At 48.0% G+C, this 22,466-nt stretch overlaps 1 protein-coding gene across 3 annotated transcripts in view; it reads left to right on the top strand.

The window, feature by feature from the left end:
* Positions 1–2,831: 2,831 nt before the first annotated feature.
* The window catches only part of Boc (BOC cell adhesion associated, oncogene regulated), a 75,573-nt gene continuing 55,938 nt past the window's right edge, over positions 2,832–22,466 (top strand). For 2 of the 3 annotated variants that reach the window (XM_052158744.1, XM_052158745.1), the window contains exon 1: positions 2,833–3,287. The gene's annotated coding sequence lies outside the window, so the exon portion shown is untranslated. Of the gene's footprint in view, positions 3,288–22,466 lie in introns of all 3 variants that reach the window. The other variant, XM_052158746.1, reaches the window with a different exon arrangement.

Here is a 22,466-nt window from a genome sequence, read left to right on the forward strand (position 1 = left end):
TGCCTTTAACACATTGTATAGTTGAGTTCCTTATTCAGCTCACGGTGCAACTGTTTCAAGATGGCTGGTGTCCTAAGGCAGAACAGTGGGAGTTAAGAAACTGGTGATGGTGGTGATATCTTTAATCCCAGCACTCAGGAGGCAGAGGCAGGGGCAGGGGCAGGGGCAGGGGCAGGGGCATCTGTGAGTTCAAGGCCAGCCTGGTGGACAGAGTGAGTTCCAGACAGTCAGGACTACACAGAAAAACCTTGTCCCAAAAACAGACAGAAAGGGAGAGAGAGAGAATGAGAGAGAGAGAGAGAGAGAGAGAGAGAGAGAGAGGAACTAGCACTTAGAGGACAAGAAATATACTGCAGGCAGAAGGGAGTGAGGAGATACAGTAGCTATAAAAATAAACAGTCATACTAATACAAAGATCCACAAAAATAACAAACACATCTGAGGTGCCAACAGGGAGCCTGAAGCGGCAGATCTACGGTCTGCCTTCATGCTAGTGCAGGCAAGTAGCGGCGATCAGCCTGCCTGACGGAGGTTCCAGGCCACGGGTCCCCCTCCTGGCTAAGTCCATGTGCGCAAGAACGGATGCCTTGACTTAGAATGCAAAGACCGTGTAGACCCAAAGTCCAAAGTGGGGGGCATGGAGAGTCCTAAGAGAAGAATGAGTTGAGCGGGTAAGAGGAGACATCTCTGAGATGCTAAGCTGCGCATCGTGTGTGTAGGGATACGGAAATCCAAGAACTTGTTATTACTGTCTCCCCATCGCCAGTGGGAGTGGCATTTGGAAAGTAATTTTGAAAAGCAGAGAGCCTGGGGCTGGAGAAATAGCTCAGTGGCGAAGAGCTCTACCTAAGGATTCTGAGTTCAACTCCCAGCCCCCACAGGCAATTTACAGCTCTCTGTAACACTGGTTCAGGAGATCCAGTGCCCTCTTCTGGCCTCTCCAGGCTCCAGGCACATGGGTAGTAGACAGACACACATGCAGGCAAAACACCCACATGCATAAAAAAATAAAATTAATTAAATTTATTAAAATTGTTAAATTAATTAAAATTGTCTAAGCCTTAAAAGTTTAGACAATTAAAAAATTAGACTTTGAAAAAAAGGGAAAGAGAGGCAGACCATTACCTGCTTGGGGCTCTAGGGAAAGGTCGTGTTCGCACCATAGAGAAATGTCAGCTGTCGGCTGTCAGCTGAGGCTTTCGTTTCCTTCTGCTCCCAGGGTGGTTCTCAGGTCCCACTGTCCTCTGTTGTGCCACAGAGGGACAGTGAGATTGGCAGAGGCTAACATCATCACTGAACAGCGGGGAGAGAAACAGGTCTGGGAGACTGTTCTCCAAACTGATGGAAATTAAATGGAGGGAAGTGTGTTGGGGTACAGGTGGGAGGACCAAAGAGGGATTTTTCACTGTCTTATGAAAATATGGCGTCCCTTGATCCATTAGGCCACGGGGATATGCCCAGCCATCTAGGCACGTAGATAGTCAGAAATGCCAGATAAATCAGTGCAGAAACTGGCCCCTGCTCTAACTAACAACCAGGAGGAAAGAAGACTGCAAAATGTGGAGTCTTTCCCTTCTTCTTCCTGCTTCAGTTGGAATCATGTGCTGAGCCTGAACTGCATGTTTTTGTTTGTTTTTTGTTTTTTTGTTTTGTTTTTTGGCTGAGGACAACCAAAACCAACAGAAAAATAAAACCATGACCTAAAAAAATTTAAGTGATTTCTTTTCTGTCACACAGTGGCTTTCTGAGTCCCAAAGCCACTGTTCTGCCATTCAGGGAAGACAGCACCTCTCTTTACCTTGTTCTTCCCAGGCTCCAAGGGCCACCTCCTCTCCACCTGGGAACAAGGTTTTGACAAATGTCTTAACTCCCAAAACGTAAGGGATAAGGAACTCTCTTAGAGTCTGCTGCATTATTAGAAAATCCAGCGTTGCCAACTTAACTTAGCATTGGATTTGTGTATAAACGTGTATTTGTTTGTTTGGTTTTGGTTTTTCAATTTTAAATGTGGACCTGGACTTGCAGTTTCAGATCACCTGGAAATTAAAGTATTCTTTCTTAGCACAGACCTACTCAATCAGAAGTTGGAGGTGGAGCTCATCCATCTGCTTTGTAACAATTTGTCCAAAGAAGTTCCTCTACAATGGGTTTGAAAATTATTGTTGTGGATGTTTTCGGTACAACGACACCGAGGTAACAAACTAACTCTCCGTGACATCACCCCACCCCCACCCCTTTCCTAGGCTGAGGAATGGAGGTCAAGCCAAGGACCTGGCAAACTCTTCCCAGCCAAGCGAGGGTCTGGCAAGGCTGTTTTATGGCTTTGCCATGATGAGGTTTCTTATCATCCACCTAATTACCCCTGCCCTGCCTCACTTTTTTTTTTTTTTTTTTTTTTTTTTTTTTTGGTGGTGGTGGTGGTCAGGGGATTGCCCTGCTTTTTATTAATTGTAACTTTGTTTTTACTGCTTTATCTGGTAGGGTTGCTTGTTTGTTTGTTCAGAATGATAGAGAAATTGAGAAGTGGGTGCCAGCACGGGAAGGAGGGGTTAGTGCTGGCCTAAGGAAGGATCCGAGGTGAAGCTAAGCAGTGTGGACCCTCTCCCCCGAGTGACAGAAAGGCGCTTACAATGTGGTCAAAGAAATTAATTTGCAAGGACTGAGTGAACCTAACGCAGTGCAAAGAAAGTCGACGTTAAGGAGAAAACTGTTCTAAAATTGGGGGGACCGTGTGGCTTCCCCCCCCCCTCAGTTTCCTTTTCAAGACTTTTTCTTTGCTCCCTTTGCTCCTCCCCCTCCTCCCCGCCTCCTCGGCTCCCCTCCCCTCCTCGAGCGGTAATGGGAGGCTCCTAAGCAGGAGAAGCAAAAGAAGGAATTGTTTGCAAGTTCAGTCATCCAAAAAAGCGTCTTCCATATGGAGGGATTGGGTGCGCTGGGCGCGGCGTCCCCTGCCTTGCCCGCCCGCTGCCGCCGCTGCCACCACGGCTCCGGCTTCCTGCACTGGGGACCCTGAGCTGGGGCTCGCTGGTGTCAGCTCCGGCCGCACTCACAGTCTCGCACCTCGTACCCGCCGCGGCCACAGCAGCCCTTCCTCCTCCGGCCGCAACTTCTGGGTCCTGGGCTCCTTTGTTGCTCCGGCTGCGGCCACTCTCCCGTGGTGTGTGTCCCCGTGTGTCATCGCGCCGTGCGTGTGTGTCGGTGTGCGCGGGGCCGTGTGGCCCTCTCCGCTTCACCACGCGGGACCCGGAGTCCCGGCCCCCTCTTCCCAGGCTCCGGCTGCAGGAGAGGTGAGTCACGTCGCCGAAGTTTGTTTTCTTTTCATAAAAAAGTTGTGTTTATATGTTGGTTTGGGGCTAGGAGGCGTGTGGGAGGCGGCCGCCGGTCCTGTGATGCCGAGGGCTACCGCGAGCCGTGCTGCGGGGCGCGGGCTCCAAGCGCTGGGCTGGGGCTCCTGCTGGGGCTCCCGGAGCTGGGCTAGGACCGGGGCTGGAGCTCCTAGTGCTTGACTGGGGTTCAAGCTGGAGGCTCACTTCGGGGCTCGGGGTATTCTGCTGGGGTCCAGACCGGGTTTGGATCCCTGGACTGGAGCTCGAGCATTAGGCTGGGGCTCAGAGCGCTGAGCTGGGCTCCGGTTTGCGCTCCGATCTCTGAGCTGGGCTCTTGCCCGGGATCCCAGCGCTTGACTGGCTCCGACTAGAGTCAGGGCCTGACGCCGCACGAAGTTCCCGGGGCCGCCACTGCTTGTGCTCCACCGCCGGCCGAGGGCCGCCGTGCCTCCCTCTCTAGCCGGGTCTGGCTCCTTTTGCTCCCGCTGTTCCCGGAAGCTGCTCCGGTGGTAGGAAGATACGGACATCTTCCCAAACTCACCCCTGAAAAATCTGACAGGGTGCCCCGGCTGCACAGCCAGGCGGTGGGGACAAGCCAACCCTCAACATAGGTTTTCTCTTTAGAAGGAGAAGTTATCACCGGCGTTTTAAAAGGAAAATCCTAATTAAGGGGCCAAACAGCAGCTCTTAAAGAATCCCCTTGGCTGGACCGGTGGATGGGAGGCACTGAATTAATTGACATCAAGAGGTGTCTGTGAGAGAGTAAAGTATCAGCAAGAGGGATGTGTGTGTGTGTGTGTGTGTGTGGTGTCCCACTGAGGATTTTGTTTCAGTTAGCTATGAGAAGGTTGAGAAGTGACTTTGTGTGTCAAGTGGGAGAGAAGGCTGTGGAAGGAAGGGGAAGCAGGAAGAACAGCGGCTGGGATTATGAAGGGTCTGTCAGTTTTCCTGGTGGAAAAGAACCGAGGGGTGGGAGACAGGCCGACCTGGGCCTAAAGGAGACTTGGGGGTGGTTCTGTTGACTTTTGGATGGGGTAACCCATGCCCAGTCCCTTGAAACAAGAGTTGTCCTCTAGAGATGTGGCAGTTTCATCTAAGAATACCTAAACCACACACCAGCAATCCCGAACAGGCACTTTCTGGGTGTGGTGAGGTGTTAGGAGCGCCCCTGTCCGTTCCCAGCAAGCTGCATCGCAATAAATTTTTGAACTGGAGTTACCTCTTACAGGATTAAGTGAGAAGTGTGTTCTGTTTCAGGCTATGCGCCTGAAATGCCCTGGACCGGCACATTTGTCACCTAGCTAGCTCTTTGTTGTTCATAGTTTTGAAAGCACAGACCATTTAATGAATGTAGCATTAAGAATTCTTGAATATGTAAACACTTCTACTTTATTCTACCACTGACTTATAATTCTAAGCAAGTAGCCCAGCCCCATGATGTTTCCTTTCCTTCTTTCCTTTCTCCCTCTCTCCCTCCCTTCTATCCCTTGTTCCCTCCTTCCCACTTTCCTTCCTTTATTTCTTTTTCTCTTTGCATCTTTTTGGCTTGTCCAATAAATCTGTCTTCCTTTTCTCAAGAATAGCGTGGAAAACATTTAAAAGGTCTTATTGGCTCAATGTGAGGGGCTTGGATGTCCATACATCTGTATGCCCTGTTTCCTGAGCTTTAAAGTACCTCTGAGGCAAGTGGTTGGCCACTTCGAGGAGGTGTGGAACAGGTTTCCCCAGGAGCACTCTGAGGTCTTATAATTGGCCCTTCTTAATGGTCTAATAATTGAGACCCAGGAGGTTCCCATGGTAATCTTGAAGTACTCTGGGGTCAGCGGGACAGAGTTGGGGTGGAAACAGCAGGAGTCATGACTTCCCAGTTAGATGACTTCTCAGAGTGAATTTATGCAAAGAGGCAAAAAATTAAAATAAGCTACAGTCCCTGTGCGCCTATTGGCTGACATGACCAGCTCCTGTGAAGACTCAGGATTTGTCCCTTCAGGATGAGGCTGCCTATACCTGTGCAACCCAGGGACTAAGATCTCAGACACTGGCCCTTTGTCACTCTTTTATGATATCTCAGAAACACAACACTGCCAGAGACTTTCACTCAGGAGAAGAGGCCAAACCATGAGCAGTTGGGAGGGAAAGATGACAGAGTCCAGAATGGGTAAGTTCTTTGACCACAGCTAGGGAGGTAGAATCTAGGGGGCAACCTTAAGAGGACCCTGCTTAGCTGCCAACTGGTTGTCCATTTCATGATAAAGACTGTAATTTATGTCCCTTTCCATCCTCCAAATGAGTCCAAAGGTTTTATTGTCTTTGAAGTGTTTTTTTTTCCCCCAGTGGCATGGGATCCCTGCTCTCTTCCAGGCCTCTCTGTGGTTTCCATGGCCTGACCGTGAATAGGAGATTTTATTCATGAAGTAATTCTGTTCACTTCCCCACAGGCTCCTGGGGTTTAAGAAAAGAGGGTAAGAAGTAAGCCCGAGGACCAGGACCATAGTGTTCCAAGGGCCCTGGGGGGGGGGGGTCTGGGTTCAAATTTCACTAGTCACTGATATGCTTAATGACTTAGGGGTTTGTCTTTGTGTCTTTCCAACAATAGCTGGAGATCCAGTTGCACTTGGTAATTACCGTCTCCTGCTTTCTGGTCTCTGAATAAGAAAGAGCTAACCAGGTTTCAGAAGATGTTATTATACACTGGGAGTTTGCTTTCTCTCTTCCACTCTCTAAGCTCGCCTATTTTGGGCAAAGGGAATGGAAATGGAAAAGGAAAGAGAGATATGTTTCCATTTTGGAAAAAAAAAAACATTTACTTTAACATGTAATTTCTTGTCACTTTTATATCAGACATGGGAACTCCCGTCTTCCAGGAAAGTGAATGTTCTTCATCAAAGAGTAGGTCCCCTCAGTTTTTATGGATTATATAAATGTTTACTGCTACTCAAAAACTGTTTTCATAATTACCCATAATCCCATCCTACAATCAACTTCTTACTTTTCATTTATGCGTATGTACTTTTTGCAGGTGTGATGAAAGTGTAGACTGTTGTCATCAGACTTCTCTGAAGTATCATTATAATTTGACCAAACACTCACAGAGTATGTGTGTGTGTGTATCTGTGTATATATCTGTATATATACATATCTGTATATATCTGTGTGTGTATACATATACATATATATATATACATATATATATATATACATATATATATATTATCACATTACTGTTGGTAGAAGGTAGGAATAAATCAAATCCTAAGTATGCACTCCTATGGGACCCAAACATGCAATTTTTTTTTAATTTGTGAGTCCAGATCAGCTGTTTTGAGCAGGGGAGTTGGAGAACATGTTTGTTTTGAATCTAGAAACCTATGCTTACAAAAGCGGTCCCAGGGATGAGCTTTGCCTCTTTGGTCTCTCAGGGTTGTCTAGAGCCCTGACAGGATACAGGAAAGAAGCGCTAAGGATGGCTCAGGTGGCAATGTGAGTTGAGCATCAGCCCAGAAACTCCACACACACTGCTTCCGGCCACCACCCTCAGCTGCCTCTGCCTCCTCCACAGTTAGCCTCCTCCTTCGCGCTTGCCCTGCCTTCCTTGATCTTTCTGCTCTTATATCCGCCCTGCCCCACCCCCCTTTTCGTTTTCTGCCAGCAGGGCCCACCTGCACCCACCTCACGATTACCGCTTACCCAGCATCTGTCTGTCCATCATGTGCAGCAGCCCCATGACCAGTTTACCACTCGGCTTTAAAATCCACATTTCTGTCATCCAGGGCTCCATCTTCATTAAGAGTCTAAGAAGTATTTTGTGAATGTGAATGAAACCATACTACTGGAGGCAAAGATAATGGTTTTGTAAAATATAACTATTGTTCTTTATTGCTTATCAGTTCTAGTAAGGAGGTGGGTAAGTGGAAAAGTGGGGCCAGTGACCTTAGAAAAAATGCTGTTCTCCTCCGTTCTTATTCATAAAATGGATCAATAAGGGATTGCTACAGTTTACAGCACACTGTACCTTAGAAGTAGCGAGGGCTTCAGAACTCTTTTTTTCATTGTGCACAAGGTTATTTCTTCAGCCTTGAAACAGGCATCACGGATTCCATGACCCATGAAGTCTTGTGAATGTTCCTTCACCTGAGGGCAGCAGTGAAGACTTTGAAGCCATAGGTGAGCTTTTCTGTTCTTGGTCTCCTATCTCAGCCGGCTGAGTCAGCTGTTTGTTCCTGGTCTGTGTTACCACTAAGACCAGTGTTTCTCATCGTCAGTCAGTACTGGAAGAGTCCAGCTTTGAATGATTGTAGATTAGGGTTGGTTGGTTGGTTGGTTGGTTGGTTCTAGTTGCTCAGACACTCCTGTAGGATGAACTTGTGGTGGCCATGTGAATCCCTTCTCCCAAGGAAGCCCTGTCAGATATGTTGGACACAGATCGTTAAGAGATTTGGGGTGCAAGTTTGCTGTGGAAAGATCCTGTGTAGGTTTGTGTGAGGAACGCCACATACGCTCTGTCAGTGGATTTAGGGCAAATGCCTTGTGGTCTGATGTACCAGGCGTTGTTTAGCTCACAGAAAAGCAGAGGGATTCTGCTTCTTACTGTCCTCTAAAATATAGCTAGGGAATAATTTCTCTTTTCCTAATGACGAATTTGGCCTTATCTTCAAAGAAGGCCTTTGATGTTTGGGACAAGATTATTGAGCAGAAAGGAGAAATCATAGCTGTAATGCACAATGGATTCTCTCCAGTTGCCACAGGACATGATGAGTAGGTAATGGGGAGAGTAAACTGACTGGAGAAAAAATAACCCCAAAGAAGCCAGGCGGTGAGAATGACCCAGAAAATCATCATTCTTTTCCTCGGTGAGTTTGGACGATGGTAGTAGGGAAGACCAGGGTAAGGAAGTGTGACAGACTGGAGCCTTCATCCTTTTGTTGACCTTTTCCTGCATAGGTGCTGTGCCCCTGGCATCACGGCTTGAGCCTTGACAGCTTTCTTCAACAGTCCATTTCTAACCTTTGCTGAGCGAGTCTGTGACATCCAGCAAACTATTGCTGGCTGAAAGGGAAATGCAGAGCAAACAATAAAGTTGATGGGTGAACTAAAAGGACTTCCTGAACCAGGGGAGAGAAGAAAAAGTTCAGGCAGAGTCAAAGCCCGAGATCTTGGGCAAGCTGCCACCATGGTCTTTTGCATCTGCTGATGTGAGTTGTTACCTAGTTTCTCCCTGAAAATTCCAATTTCCTCGGTGGGTGACTAAGCAAGCTGGAGATTCCAAAGTCAGCGTATTTCTGTTTGCCTTTTTGTTGTTTCTTTCTTGAGTTTCTGAGTTGAATGCAGAGTCTCTTGAGTCGGGGTCAGGGGCTTGTTTCTAAGATCACTCACTGAATAGTTTTCAGAGGGAAAAGGAGACTTTGTTTCTCTCTCCACTCTGACAGATTTCTTTTGAGGATTAGAGAAACACCCCGTGTCGTGGCACACGCCTTTAATCCCAGCACTTGGGAGGCAGAGACAGGAGGATTGCGGTGAGTTTGAGGCCAGCCAGGACTACATAGAGAGAACCTGTCTCAAGAAAGAGAAGAAACGGAGACCGAGAGACAGAGACCTGGACAGAGAGACAGACAGAGACAGAGATAGACAGAGACAGACAGACAACTAGAGAAACACGTGCTTGAATTTAACATCTTGCTTGTCTGATGCGTTTGCTCCAAGATATATGTATTTTGGCAATAGGTGTAGATGACTCTGAAGTCTGCCTCAAAGTGGCAGGTGAAGGGAGATATAGTTTAGCGTCAACCAGTTGTCCCCAAACCTCCTGGGCTTCCAAGAGATGGTCATCACACAGGATGGAAGGTAAAGATGGCTGTAGGCTGCTCGTCTCTAGAGGACCCCACCCAGAAAAAACTAAAGATGGTCTCCGGAAGAAAGCCCCACCATCACTTTCCCTGGCTCTGCCAATATTTTTCCAGCTTAGACGAAGCCAAGTGCCTTTACTAGTCTGCTCTTACCTAACATCACCATCCCAGCAGGTTTATTAGGTATGGTTAATTGAAGAGGAAAATTGGGGGGTTCTGGGTTTATTGGTTTTCCATGAAAAGAGAGGCTGCCTTAATCATTTCATAAGTCACTCTCCCACATGATTCTCTTTCCGAAGCAACTGTCATCTTGCAGTAGTTATTGTAGCTTTCTTTTTTTTCCACAGCTGTACTCAAAGGAGAGCAAGTTGTTAACCTGTCAGTTAGCACACCCGTGCCTCCTTTTGCAAATGCAACTGCATAAAGTCACGGCTGTTCACAGCTGTTTACCTCTGAGCTTCTGAAAGGATATTTTGTAGCCGGCAAGTTGTATACTCGTTGTTGCCTTTACAGATTGGAGTTAGATCCAGGTGTATCACCCCACAGGCAGGCCCCTGCAACTTCCTTCAGACCCTGAGACCTCTCTGGTGGTCTGCCATCTGTGAAGGCGGAGTCATCCCCAGGTGTCAGCCCTGTCAGGTGATTTTTCCTTCTATAGGCTTCCTTCTGTTCAGCGGGAGAGGCTGGGAGAACAGCCCGGCTCTAGCCCTGCTGGACGGTGGCAAGTTGCCAGCTATTTCCAGTGGGTGGTCTTTGACAATAAAAGATGGGGGCTGGGGGAGCTTAGCTCTCCTCCCCAAAGGGAAACAACAAGGTAGCTTTCTATAAGTGGGCTTTACATAGGCAGCCAATCCCCTTGTCACAGACACACCACTCAGGTCTTGAATGTGAAAGGAAAAGAATTGAGAAGCTTGTCTGAAGGGTGGTTATTGTATGACATTAATTTTTGTTCCCTTGGTTTTCACAAACGAAGCCTTGTGTTTAGGTACAAAGGCGTGAGCACACAGAGGCAGCAGGTACCCTTCATGCTATTAGGAAAAGATGGCATACTCAACTTCTCAGAGAAGCAAACCCCACACAGCTTCACCAGTCAGGGAGGCAGCCAGCAGGGACTGCCTTTTCCAGAAACAGAGAGAGTTACCATTGTTTACAGAGCACCTACTGTGTGCCAGGCTTTCGAGCCAAGTGCTGCTTTATCCGTGCAACCCTCCAGCAGTCCTGTGAGGACGACCTCATCATTGTACTCTGCAGATAAGTTAGCCTAAGTAAGTGCAGGGACTTGTTTTGGTTCCATAGCTGATAAGTGGCAGAGCCACTCCAAACCTCTCATTTTTAAAACAAACGAGAAAGGTGGGGGGTGGGGAAGGAGCAATTTCTTTTCCAAAGCAAAAGCCCCTTGACTCGTGAAAACTGTTTCCTTTGTAACTAACTGCAAATAAAGGGCTGCCTTAAATCCATTAGTATAAAACTAGAGCATTGGGGGGCGGGGTGTGTGTGTGTGTGTCAGACAGATACTAGGCTCAGTGACACAGTCAGTGTTGACCTTGAGGTGGTGGTGAGGGTCACATCCAAGGTGGGTTTCATCTCAGAACAAGTTTCTTGAGACTTTCCCTCCCCCGCTGGGACACTGTCTGAATCGCAGGCACCTCTGCTCCACTGTGGCTGCCAGATGCATCCATTGGCACCTAAGATCTTTGCAAGTCTAATCAAGCAGGCCCTTCATTCCCTCAGTGCCCGTGTGAGTGGGGAGAACTGTTTGGCCTAGTAGACACTTTGACTGGTCAGGAGAAGTGGCAGCTTGTATAGAAAAATACCCCGGGGAAGGAAGTAGCAGCTTTGACAGACAGGTAACTGGCTGGGAGACGCTCCCTTGCAGGCAAATATTCAGAAAGCAGCCAGCAGAAAGGATTGGACAGGCAGTTACCTGCACGGTTGCTAAGCGCCCTGCTCCATACACGCTTAGGATCGTGCTGGAGGTTTGGGTGCAGAGAATGTGTGTGTGGGGTATGATATATATGTATATGCTTACAGGTATCTGTGAGGATGTGGACAATTGTCACAGTGTGAGTGAGGAGATCAGAAGACAGCAGCCTTGGGTGATGATGTTTGCCTTTTACCTTGTTTAAAACAGGGTCTCTGTTGTCTTCTGTTGTGTATACCAGACTTTACCTGGGTTTTTGTAATCCTAAGTCAGGTCTTCACACTGTGTGGCAGTTTACTTAATGAGCTGTCTCCCTAAGGCCGTCAGTTGCTTACTTTCCTTATTTTTTTTCCCCCCAAACAAATGCAGGAAGCCTGAATCCACGATATTCTAGGTGTGGTGAGAGATGGGGGGACCGGGGTTGACAATGTAGCCATGTGATGGAGTAACAGAGTGTTTGTCATCACAAGCTGCCTCTTCTCTCTACTTTTGTATGCAGTGAGCTGGCACAGGGGACACGTTGAAAATGGTCTGCTGGCCGCTGACAAGCCCGAGCTGTCACATCTGTGCTCACTCACCTTGAGTTCAAAGATAAGAAATTCCAGGGAATTAGCCAGAGGTTGGCTGGGCTCAAGGGATCTGTCTCTGTGGGTGTGCTTGTTTTCCTTTGCAAGATTCTGAACAGAAGGCCATTAGGATCAACATCGGAAACCATCCTGGATTCTTCCAGACCTCCATTCTTTCCCTCCCTCTGGGAAAAGGCAGTCGAGGGTCTCAGGGTCACATAGGAACTGGGTAGGAAAAGGACCCTTGCAACAGAATTCTAGGTGGCACCCTTCTTTGAAAAAAGAGAGAGAGAGAGAAAGAGAGAGAGAGAGAGAGAGAGAGAGAGAGAGAGATTTATGGGATGCCTTCTGAGTGTGCAGGTCTTTAGGGAATTGCATTAGAAGATAGCATGCTGGGGGGGGGTAATATTTTTGCAGGAGGGTGAGTGTTCCTTGAGTTATTCCAGGTGTAAGATGTGTAGCGCCCCAACTAAGAGGACCCAGTCTGGGTTCACCTTGACTTTGTCAATCTCTGGGGTGTGACCCTGTCCGAGTCACCGGAAACATCGGGATCCCTGTTTCTTAAGGCTGTCGTCAGAGGATAGACAAGGGACTCTGCACATAAAACACCTGAATGCACTGGGAGCTTTTAGTAGCAGCAGCTTGTGAGTGAAGAGGAAGAGTGAAAGGGGCATTCCTGGAAGAAGAGAGGCTGTGCGCGGGCTCCCCACTGGCTCCAGGCCTGAGAGGATGGAGGAGAGAGAGGAAGGAGCGAGGTTTGGTGGGCTAGGCCTCGCTGCCGGCTGGATGCTCTCAGGCCCACCTTAGCTCAGCCGCTTCTTCTCCAGGGCAGCACATCTCAATCTACCCAGTGAGCCAGGACTCCTTCTCCAATCTGCTCTTCATCTCCTCCTCCACCGTGTTATTTATTTCTTATCTCTGCAGTGCTGGGGATGGAACCAAGAGCCTCCCAGTTCTTGGCAAGCGCACTGCCATTGAGCCACACCGTCAGTCCTGATCATCGCCTACTCTAAGCTGACAGGTTTAAGGCTCTTGTTGCAAATGTTTGTAGAGTTCTTGACTCTACCTCCCTAGTCATCTGTGTGCATTACTGATCGGCACTGTGGAGATCAGTTATTCTGCTGAAACCTCTCTGTGGCTCCTGTTTCTCCAAATACCATTGGCTCCACCCCTTCCTGGTCTCCCTCACCTGTGTGCCCACCTCCGCAGTACAGCACACGGGGCTCCTTGTCTCCTCAAACTGGCTGGGCAGCCTTCCTGCTCAGGGCTTTTGCCCTGCCTTGGTCTTCTGTCTAGAGGGCTCTTCCCCATGTCCCTCCGTCCTGTCACAAGGCTCCCCTGTTGCCTCAGCCTGGTGCCCTCTCTCAAGCAACACTCCCACCACCCATCTCTCCCTTCAGACTACCATGCTGTCACCTCCCGACATAAACTTATTTGTTCCTTTGCACATCACCTCCTTCTCTGTAACATGAGGTCAAGACTTTATTTTGTTCATCAAAGCCCTTCCGTGTCTAGACTAGGCGTCTTCAGGACTCCCCTAAACCTCAAACAGCGTGTAGTAGGAGTTTCCGACAATAGACTGGGCGGTGGTGGCGCACACCTTTGGTCCCAGCACAGGGGCGGCAGAGGCAGGGGGATCTCTGAGTTGGAGGACAGCCTGGCATGCATCCAAGACAGGACACAAAGAAACTTTCGGGGTAGGGGGTGGGGTTTTGTCAATGAAGTCTAGTCATTCCTGGTAGCCACAGGGTCCATAACTGTGAATTCAATCAACATCAGATTGAAAATGTTATTTAATTGCCTCAGTACTGAACATGTTCCACCTTTTCTTATTCTCCCCCAAAGCAACCCAGTGTTTGCTATTTACAGACCATTTATAGTGTGTCTTAGTTAGGGATTCCATTGCTGTGAACAGACACCATGACCAAGGCAGCTCTTATAAAGGACAACATTTAATTGGGGATAGCTTATAGATTCAGAGGTTTAGTCCATTATGAACCAAGGCAGGAAACATGGCAGCATCCGGGCAGGCATGGTGATGGAGAAGGAACTGAGAGTTCTACATCTTGTTCCGAAGGGAACCAGAAGAACGCCATCTTCTAGGCATTCAGGAGGATCTCCAAGCCCACCTGCACAGTGATACACTTCCTCCAACAAGGCCACACCTCCTCATAGTGCTTCTCCCTGGGCCAAGCGTATTCAAACTGCCACACAGTGCATTATTGTAAATGATCTAGAGATGACCTGTATAAATATGGAAGAATTAAGTTAGATACAAATATTATATGCACTATTTTATGTGAAGAACTTGAACGTCCACAGATTTGGGCCTATCTTAGGGAGATCCTGGGACCAGTCCTAATAGCAAAAGAAAATTATAGTCATAGACTCATACCAGCAATGCATTCTGGGATATATGTATATGGGAACACCCAGAGGGGAGGTGTCATAGTTTTAGAAAAGCCTGAGAGTGGTGCACACAAACCACAGCACAGCAGCCACTTTTCTAGGTGGCAAGTTTCAGGAGCATGCACAGGTGAGCCATCTGTCCCTCCCGATGTCCTCTCCGTCCTTCTTCACACATTTCAACAGTTTATTGAGCATCTACTTCTTACACTGTGCAGCCTGCCTGGGAGGTCCCGAGAAGCTTTGTGGTGTATTTGACAAATATAGGGTATCCTGTGTCTTCATTACAGAATCATACAGACTCATCGCTCCACTGCCTAAAAGGCTTCCTCTGCACCTGCTCTCCTGTCCCTCCTTCCTTCAGTGATTCTGATCCTGTCACTGTCCGAAGGGTTGTTACTCAGCAGGCAGCTGGGATCACCCAGGTGGGCGATCTTTCACATGCCAGGATTATGTTTCAAACACGGCTTTCTCTCTGTGTCTGTCTGTCTGTCTGTCTGTCTCTCTCTCTGTTTCCTTGTGTGTATCCCACTAGGGAGGTTGAGGCTGGCAAAGCAGGGCTTCAAGCCCTTTGCTGACTCCCACTTGACCAGAGTCCTGTGGTTCCAGTGTGGTCCCTTATCATCTTCCACAGGCCTTGCCTGGCCGTGGTGCTGCCGTCAGGAGCTAGCCCGTGTTTGGGTTCCCCATCTGGAAGTCTCAGCTGGGTGGATCCTCCTGAGCGGGTTTGTAAACACACAGGCAGGAGGAGCACATGGGGCTGTTTGTTTTACTTAACGGTGTGGAAGTGTAAGTCCCCCCCCCCTCAAGCAGGTAGTGCCCCTGCACACCAGCATCCGGTGGCAGACCACAGGACCCTCAGCCTCAGAAGTCATGGCTCCCAGCCCCGCCCTGGTTCCAGTGGTGTCTGGGTTCAGCCCATGAGTGAGGGAGCCTTGGGGCTTGTTTTGTGGTCATTAACGAGGAAGCCCAACCAAAGCGCAAAAGGATCCAAAGAAACGGAGAAAGGTTTTCCTGCCAAAAGGTCAGCAAGGAGGCCTGGGATTCCCGAGGAATAGAGTATTAAGCACTCACTGCAGAGTTCTGGGCTCTCGGGGGGGGGGGGGGGGGGGCGCAGGCACAGGAGTGGATTTGACACTGGGAACAGAAGGAAAGCCCCCAGCCCCACTCTAGCCCTGGACCGCATTTAAGGGAGAGAAAGGGCACGAGAACGAGAGATGACACCATCATCTCAAGCAAGCTGACAACTGTAAAGACTGAGGGGGTAGACTCAGTAGAGTGAGTTCCAAGGCTGGGAACAAAATATTAGACCCCCAGCTTTCTGTCACGCTCGGACTGAACAGAGCCAGCCATGTCAGGTTCAGCACAGAGCAGGAATATAACTGACCAGATGCCCCTGAAAGTGAGGTTTTAGACGGGCAGTTCCATGCCGATGCTCCAAATCCATCCACCTCTCCACTGCCTTTCTTCTTCCGGCTCAACCTCCGGTCTGTAACCTGCTTTGGCTGCCAGTGAATGGCTTTGGGCGGCCATGATGTTCTGACTCTCATGAAATGAACACTGGTGATATACCTGGCCCTGAGACTGTAGGGATGAATACAGTGCAGTGTGTGGAGAACACTCTACCGTCAAGCTGCCCTTGCTGTAATTGTACCCTTCGAGTGGAGCCTCCTGGTTTGTTTTTGGTATCTGTAGCTTGTAAGACTATCACACTGACTACTGACCATCTGGAAGTCCTAGCCCTTCCTCAGCGTGGGGACGCAGAGGACATAGGTCTGCAGGTACAGATGAAGGTGGAACCCATTTCTCTACAGAACGCAGCCTCAGTCCCCAGTCACACTGTCTATACTCTGTCTCTCTTCTCCCAAGGGCCTAGACAGTGAAAATCCTGAACAAGAACTTGGGGTAGCTTCGATGCTTATGCCAAGTGGTCTGTGTCTAGGGGACTGCCTTTTCTGAACCAAAAAGAAGAGGAGGATGTGATCTGGCAGTGCGTTTGATTATTTGGGTTTTATTCTGATATTGGTAGGTTGGGAGTTTCTCAGAAAATCTGGTTATAAATATCCTATACTGATCCTTTTGAAAATGGCCTTAAGCATAAGGGACAATGGGGCAATACCAGACCTCTCTATGGTCCCCGTGGGCAAAGGTGCAAGGAAGTACAGGGTAGGTCTTGCTTCATGTGGGGTTGTTGGTGAACAGACAGCTCTGGTGTGGTCTGGGTCTTCTCCAATATGTTGTCTCCAGAGCAATTGTAGAATTGGGGTGGAGCTCCCAGTTTTGTTTCCCTACCCCCACTCCACTCCAGAAAAAACGAGCCCCCAGGGCAAGTGGAACAGGGGGGCTCCTTAATAATTAAGTCCTGCATGCTTTGAAAGTCAGGAAGTGGAAAGGACATGCGTGGCCAATTGAAACGGAATCCTAGGCAGGCAGAACTAATCTTTCCCACACTTGAAATTAACCAAATGCCTGTGCTAATGTCCCTGGAATGGGCGGGGAAAGGCAGAGAGACCACTTGATCTCTGTATTTCAGCCAAGAAGAAGCATGTGTCCCTGTAGGACTCAGGTGGGGGTCTTGAACCTGGATTCCTCATGTGGAGAATGCCACCCAGTAAAACTCATGACGCCCATTGCGACCTCACTCCATAGTAACTTGGGGTTTCACACTGAGCCATGGCCACTTACCCTCATGTCCCAGAAGACTTCCCACAGCTCCTTAAGCAGTCACCACAGTGGCCAGCAGAGCAGCCTTCCACTTGGCCAGATATTTATTGAGCACCGTGTCTCCTTCTTTCAATATACATACATCTCAGCTTCCAAATAAAAACAAGAGTTCATTTCACACTGGACCGTGGCACCCTCATACCTCTTCAGAAGACTGCTTGACTCAGACTCTGAGCTATGTTAGTTCTTGTGACTGTGACAAAAAGAGCTGAGGTAATCATTTTAAAGGGAAGAAAGGTGGGAGGGACTATTTGGTTGTTGCTTTTTTTGTTGCTTTGTTTGTTTACTTTATAGTTTCCTAACTTTTAGATCATGATCAAATGTCTCCTTCATTTTGGGCCTGTCATGAGACCGAGAGCATCATGTTGGGGAGAGCATCATGGGGGAACTCTACAAATTCATGGTAGCTAAGGAAAAAAAGAGAAGGGAAAAGCTGTGGGTCCCAATATCCGCTCTAAGAGAATGTGGCTAATGATCTAATGTCCTTCCACGAAGCCCCATCTTCCAAGGTTCCACCACCTTCCAGTAGCTCCATGGACTGCCAACTGTCCCTTTAACATATGGACCAGTGCGGGGGAGGTGAGGGTACGAAGCTAAACAGTTACTTAGATGGCCACAGCTGTCATCATCATTATATTATTAATACTTGGAACCTGGCATAATGTGCTGATTTTTAAATAATCTGCCAGGAGCTCATATTCTGAAACATTGGACTGTTCAGAGAGTTTTGTTGATTGACAGTTGAAATTACATCAAACTAAAATATCAAACAAATGCCGTAGCAGAAGAAAAAAAAAAACAACAACAACAAATGAAGAGACAGCCTACAGAATGGAAGGAAATTCTGCTGGGTCACAGTAGTTAAGAGGAGCCACCCAGGTGACTATCAACATATGAATGGGAAGAGGGACATGGGACACATATAGGAGAGACTGTTGCCTTAAAGAAGAATAAAACCCTACCAGCTGAACAGTAGCAAATGAAGGGCTGGCCCGCCTCTTGGCCTGAGAGACCCAGAAGATTCCAAGGCTAAGCACCTCCTCTCTCCAGACCTGAGAATCTGGTGAAACCAGCTTGGCAGCGCCATTTGTCTTAATGAACAGGACTTTGGGTGGATGGGAGTTCCTTGAAGTTGGTAAAGGCTTGAGAGTATCTTTTCATAGTTATCCTATAGTTTATAAATGTTTTATATCATTGTTTTCTAGTCTAAAACCCCAAACAAACATAAAGGCAGAAAAATAGTATCTCAAACTCTATGTTCTTACAGTCATGGTTCTCAATCGGGGGCCTGAGCTGCCCGCTCACTGGGGCTGAGTATCAGATATCTTACGTATCAGATGTCAAGTGACAATTCATAACAGTAGCAAATTTATAGTTAGAAAGTAGCAACAAAGATATTTTGTGGTTGGGCTCTTCATAACATAAGGAACTGCATTAAAGAGTCTCAGCCTACAATGGCTGAGGACCACTGACTTACGGGGGTATTTTAAGCTTGTTTTCCCTCTACAGGTTTAGGAACTATCATCCATGAAACTAAGGAGCAGTGGTCAGAAACACGAAGAACAGGGAGATACCATCACATGCCTCAAAGGACTGGAGATGAGGCTCACTGAGGAGAAGATGGCTGCTGAGCTTATGCAGAGCTTAAAAGGCAGTGAGGGCTTTGACTGTTGGAGGAAGGAGATGGCCCAGGCAGTGGGAGGTTGGGGAAGAATGGCTATGCATTTGGACAGGGCACATCTCATGCAGATGCAGTCTCCTAGCTCACAGCCACCTGTGCTCACCTGTGCTCACCTGTGCCTGAGCAGATGCTAGCCCCCCCAGAGCTCCCAGCCAGCCCCCCCAGAACCCCCAGCCAGCCCTCCCCCCCCCCAGCTCCTCGTGGAAGCTCCTGGCAGTGGTGAGTTATCAGACAATAAAGAAGTCTTGTCCACATCTGGTTGCTGTGCAAACATGATCATTTCCTTTTAACAGAAGGGCATCTCTTGACGTGGTTGTGCCTACCTGTAATCCCATTTCACCCCCAGAGACAGAGGCAGGATGGTCAGTAATTCCAAACCATCCTAGGCTACAGAGCCAAACAAAAGCAAGAGCAAGACAGAAATCAGGAGAGCTTTTTGCAGGCATCTGTGTGTCTGCGGTTCTGTAGTTCTCTGAGTGCCTACTCTATTTTAGAGTTGGTATTTTATTCTCTGAATATTCTTCACCTGGAGTCAGCGATTATCAAGGTGGAAGTTTTGTTTGTTTGTTCGTTCGTTTGTTTGTTCACATTTTATCCCTCTGACCTTCCCTGTGCTCTGGGAGAGTGGGTCAGAGGTGGATGCTCCAGGCTTCTGATTCCAGAGAGGACAATGCTTGTCTTGTCACCTCAGGACAGTGGTGGGCACTCAGCTGGGATCTGTGCTGCCCTAAGGTGTTTGTGTACCTTTTCCTCTTGCTTTCCAGCTTGAATGTCATCTTCGAAGGTCCCAGGATTTAACTGGTGTTCTCTGCTGAGTGACTTGCAAGGCAATTCCAGGAGGAGACGGTGTGATTCCTCTGGGTAGCTATAAGCAGGGTGATTCCCAGCTCTCCATGGTTTGGAGAAGGGGTAGATGATGGTAATAGAGACGTGGGCCATTATTCCAACTCTAGGGAACACTGGGTAGGAAGGATGGAGTCTCAAAGACCTTTGTGATTTCTAGAAGAAAGCTGTTTTTCCGGTCCCCAGATTTAAGCATCTGGCTTCAGGTATTAGAAGACAGAAAGCAGAATCCTAAGAAGGAGAGTCCATCTCCTACCTTTTTTGTGGTACAGCCACAGGTAGCTTGCAAGCTGTCTGCACCCACCATGAGCTATGTAACATTCCAATACTGTTACTCATTTTGGAGTTGCCGAGAGAGGGCAAGCAAGGAGCAGTGTTCTTCCAAGTGTCGGGGACAATGATCTGCTTCCAGCAGGTGGCAAGACCATTCTGAGCTGCTCTAGGCCAGTCTGAGCCGATGGGCGGGTTAAAGTCAATGCAGTTGGATGTGGCGATCCAGGAGAGGTCAAGCTTCCAAATTCAACCCTCAGAGCCGACCCTGACATCCACATAGCAGGCAGAGACTTCAGGAAGGGCGTGCTGACTCCTGGAGCAGTCTCTGGCCCTGGCTTTCAGCAGCTGGCCTGCACCACTCCTCTACATGCACTCTTTTTCAGTTTAAAGTCCCAGCCTGATTCTCCCCTCCCATGCATGCATGCATGATGTGTGTGTGTGTGTGTGTGTGTGTGTTTAAATTTTTATTCTTGGCAGAAGTTAAGACACAAAATGGATTTGGAAGCAGATGAAACCAGTCTGGGTATAAGTTGGGCAGCAGGCAGCTTCATTCTTGGAGTGGGAGGGCCCAAGGCAGCAGGCCATGGACTCTAATGTGGGGGTGGAAGTTGTCTCCTCCTCCTGTGGAGACCAGGAAGGCCTGGGGCTGAAGGCAGAGGCTCTTAACCCTTTGGATTGTCAGTGTTCCAGTGGGGCCCAAATCCTCTGGTCTTATCTGCTGTTTAGCGGCAGATTCACCTCCTTGGGATCTATGAACTCCTAGATTTCTCCTTTTTGCCGTCATTAAGGGAATGTCTCTGCCTTCTTGGACTTTGGAGTACAAGCACTTACATTTACAGATGCTTTGAAAACTGTTCTTCCCTATTAGCAATGTCCTCGGTACCAAGCCTCCATGCTCCCAGCAGTAAGCAAAAAGTCCCATTAGTCCCATGATTCAGGGACTAACTTGAGGGTCTCATCTTGACCCCTAGCAGAGGTGGCTTTTGCAGTGATGGCATCTTGGATTCTCCTCTTTCCTCCTCCTCCTCCTTCTCCTCCTCCTCTTCTTTTTCCTTCTTCTGGGTATTTATTTCTTTGTGATGAAAAGGAATGAGGAATTGGTCTGGGGGAAACTGAGAACAGCAGCACAATCATGAGGCCCTGGGTTCGACGCTCAGAACCCAGGTAACAGCGCCAGGCCTGGCGGTACGTGTGCTTCCTAGCTTGCCTGCTGTTCTGTCCCCGCTAATCAGTGAGCTCTAGGCTGGTGAATGACCCGCCTGTCTTAGCAGGAGGTGGCATTTTAAGGATAACACAAGGTTGTCCTCTGGCCTCCACATGAACACGTGTACCCAAACACCCATGCTCTCTCATAAAGAAATTCAACTAGGGACCGGAAGGCTAGGTGGTTCAGTAGTTAGGAGCACTGTCTCCTCTTCCACAGAACCAGAGTCCCATCCCCAACCCGCATGGCTGGTGGCCCACAACCCACCTCCTGCAATTCCCGCTCCAAGGGATCCAGCACCTTCTTCTGGCCTCTGCTGACACACACACACACACACACACACACACGTGCACACACACACGTGCACAGACACATAGACACATGGCAGTAAAATACATTAATAAATCAGTGTATGAGATGGGGAGATTAGCGTTAGTTTTATCATTGTAAAGCTTTCCTTAAAATGTTATAGTAAGGTCTTTGTGCAAAGCGCCTTATTCTGGCCATTCCACTTGATGCCACAGCTTTGTTTGAAGACATTCTTTCCAAGATGATGCTGATGTCTGTGTCAGAGACATCAGCGCAGGGTTCTCAAAGCTGGCTGAACAGTGCAATGGGCAGCGTATGAAAGCCCTAGAGCTATCCTCTCCCCATTCCCAATCTTTGCCTAACGTGCTGCCTGGCATTCCTGAGCTGTAGCTCCCCCAGAGGATCGGCTGAGAGTCCTCCACCTGAACAAGCTTAACATCTCCAAATCTCATTTCTCAGCCTGTAACATGGGGCTGAGAAGACTGTCCGACCGATAACCGGAGTCACTTAGGCGTCAAACAAGGTCACACACGTATTTGACATGGTTGCTCTATTTATCAGTTCAACCAGTGGTTAAATAATTGGCTTGGTTGTATGTTGAGATTGGTAATTTCTTTTCAACCTAAATATGTGCCTTAATCATATACTGCTTACCAAGAAAACCTAGTTTATAATTATATTCCCACTAAATCTCAGTGACAGTTACAAATGGGTAGGAAATTGGTGATTTGCAGCAAAAGGCAGCAGCTTGCTTTATTTTTGGAAACGGGGTCTTCCATAGCCCAGAGAGGCCTTGACTTCACCGTGTAGATAAAATGATCTTAATCTTAGGACCTTCCTGCCTCCTGTCAGTTTATCAAATTGCTATGTGTATTGTATATATGTAACACACTTTCCCAAATAGTATATCTTCTGGTAATCAGGAAACCTAAGTTTTAATCTCTATTATATGCAAAATGTGAATGCATGCAATGATGTAAGCATCTCAGATACATTATGTAATCAGTGGTTGTTGGTGGGAAACTGTGTGACAGCTTTAAGGGGAGTCACATACTTCTTTGTATACTTGTGCAAATAAGTGAGCTAACTTGGTGACCTGAGTTTTGTTTTAGATTGTACGTACCATTTTGAAGTATGAGTAGCATTAAAAATATCAGGCATTAAAATACAAGATTTTATTGGGGGGGGCGGCATGTTGTTCAATCGACACTCTGCTGCATGCTTGCATGCAGTATTGCGGATCAAACTCAGGGCTTCATGCACGTCAGTCTCACATTCTGCCAAATGATCGATGTCCTCAGCCCAGAACAGTCACTAAACGCTAGTTTGCTCAACAAAGCAGCTTCAGCAACGTATACCTGCTATATTTT

This window comes from Apodemus sylvaticus, chromosome 15, assembly GCF_947179515.1.
Source record: "Apodemus sylvaticus chromosome 15, mApoSyl1.1, whole genome shotgun sequence".
Lineage (NCBI taxonomy): Eukaryota > Metazoa > Chordata > Mammalia > Rodentia > Muridae > Apodemus > Apodemus sylvaticus.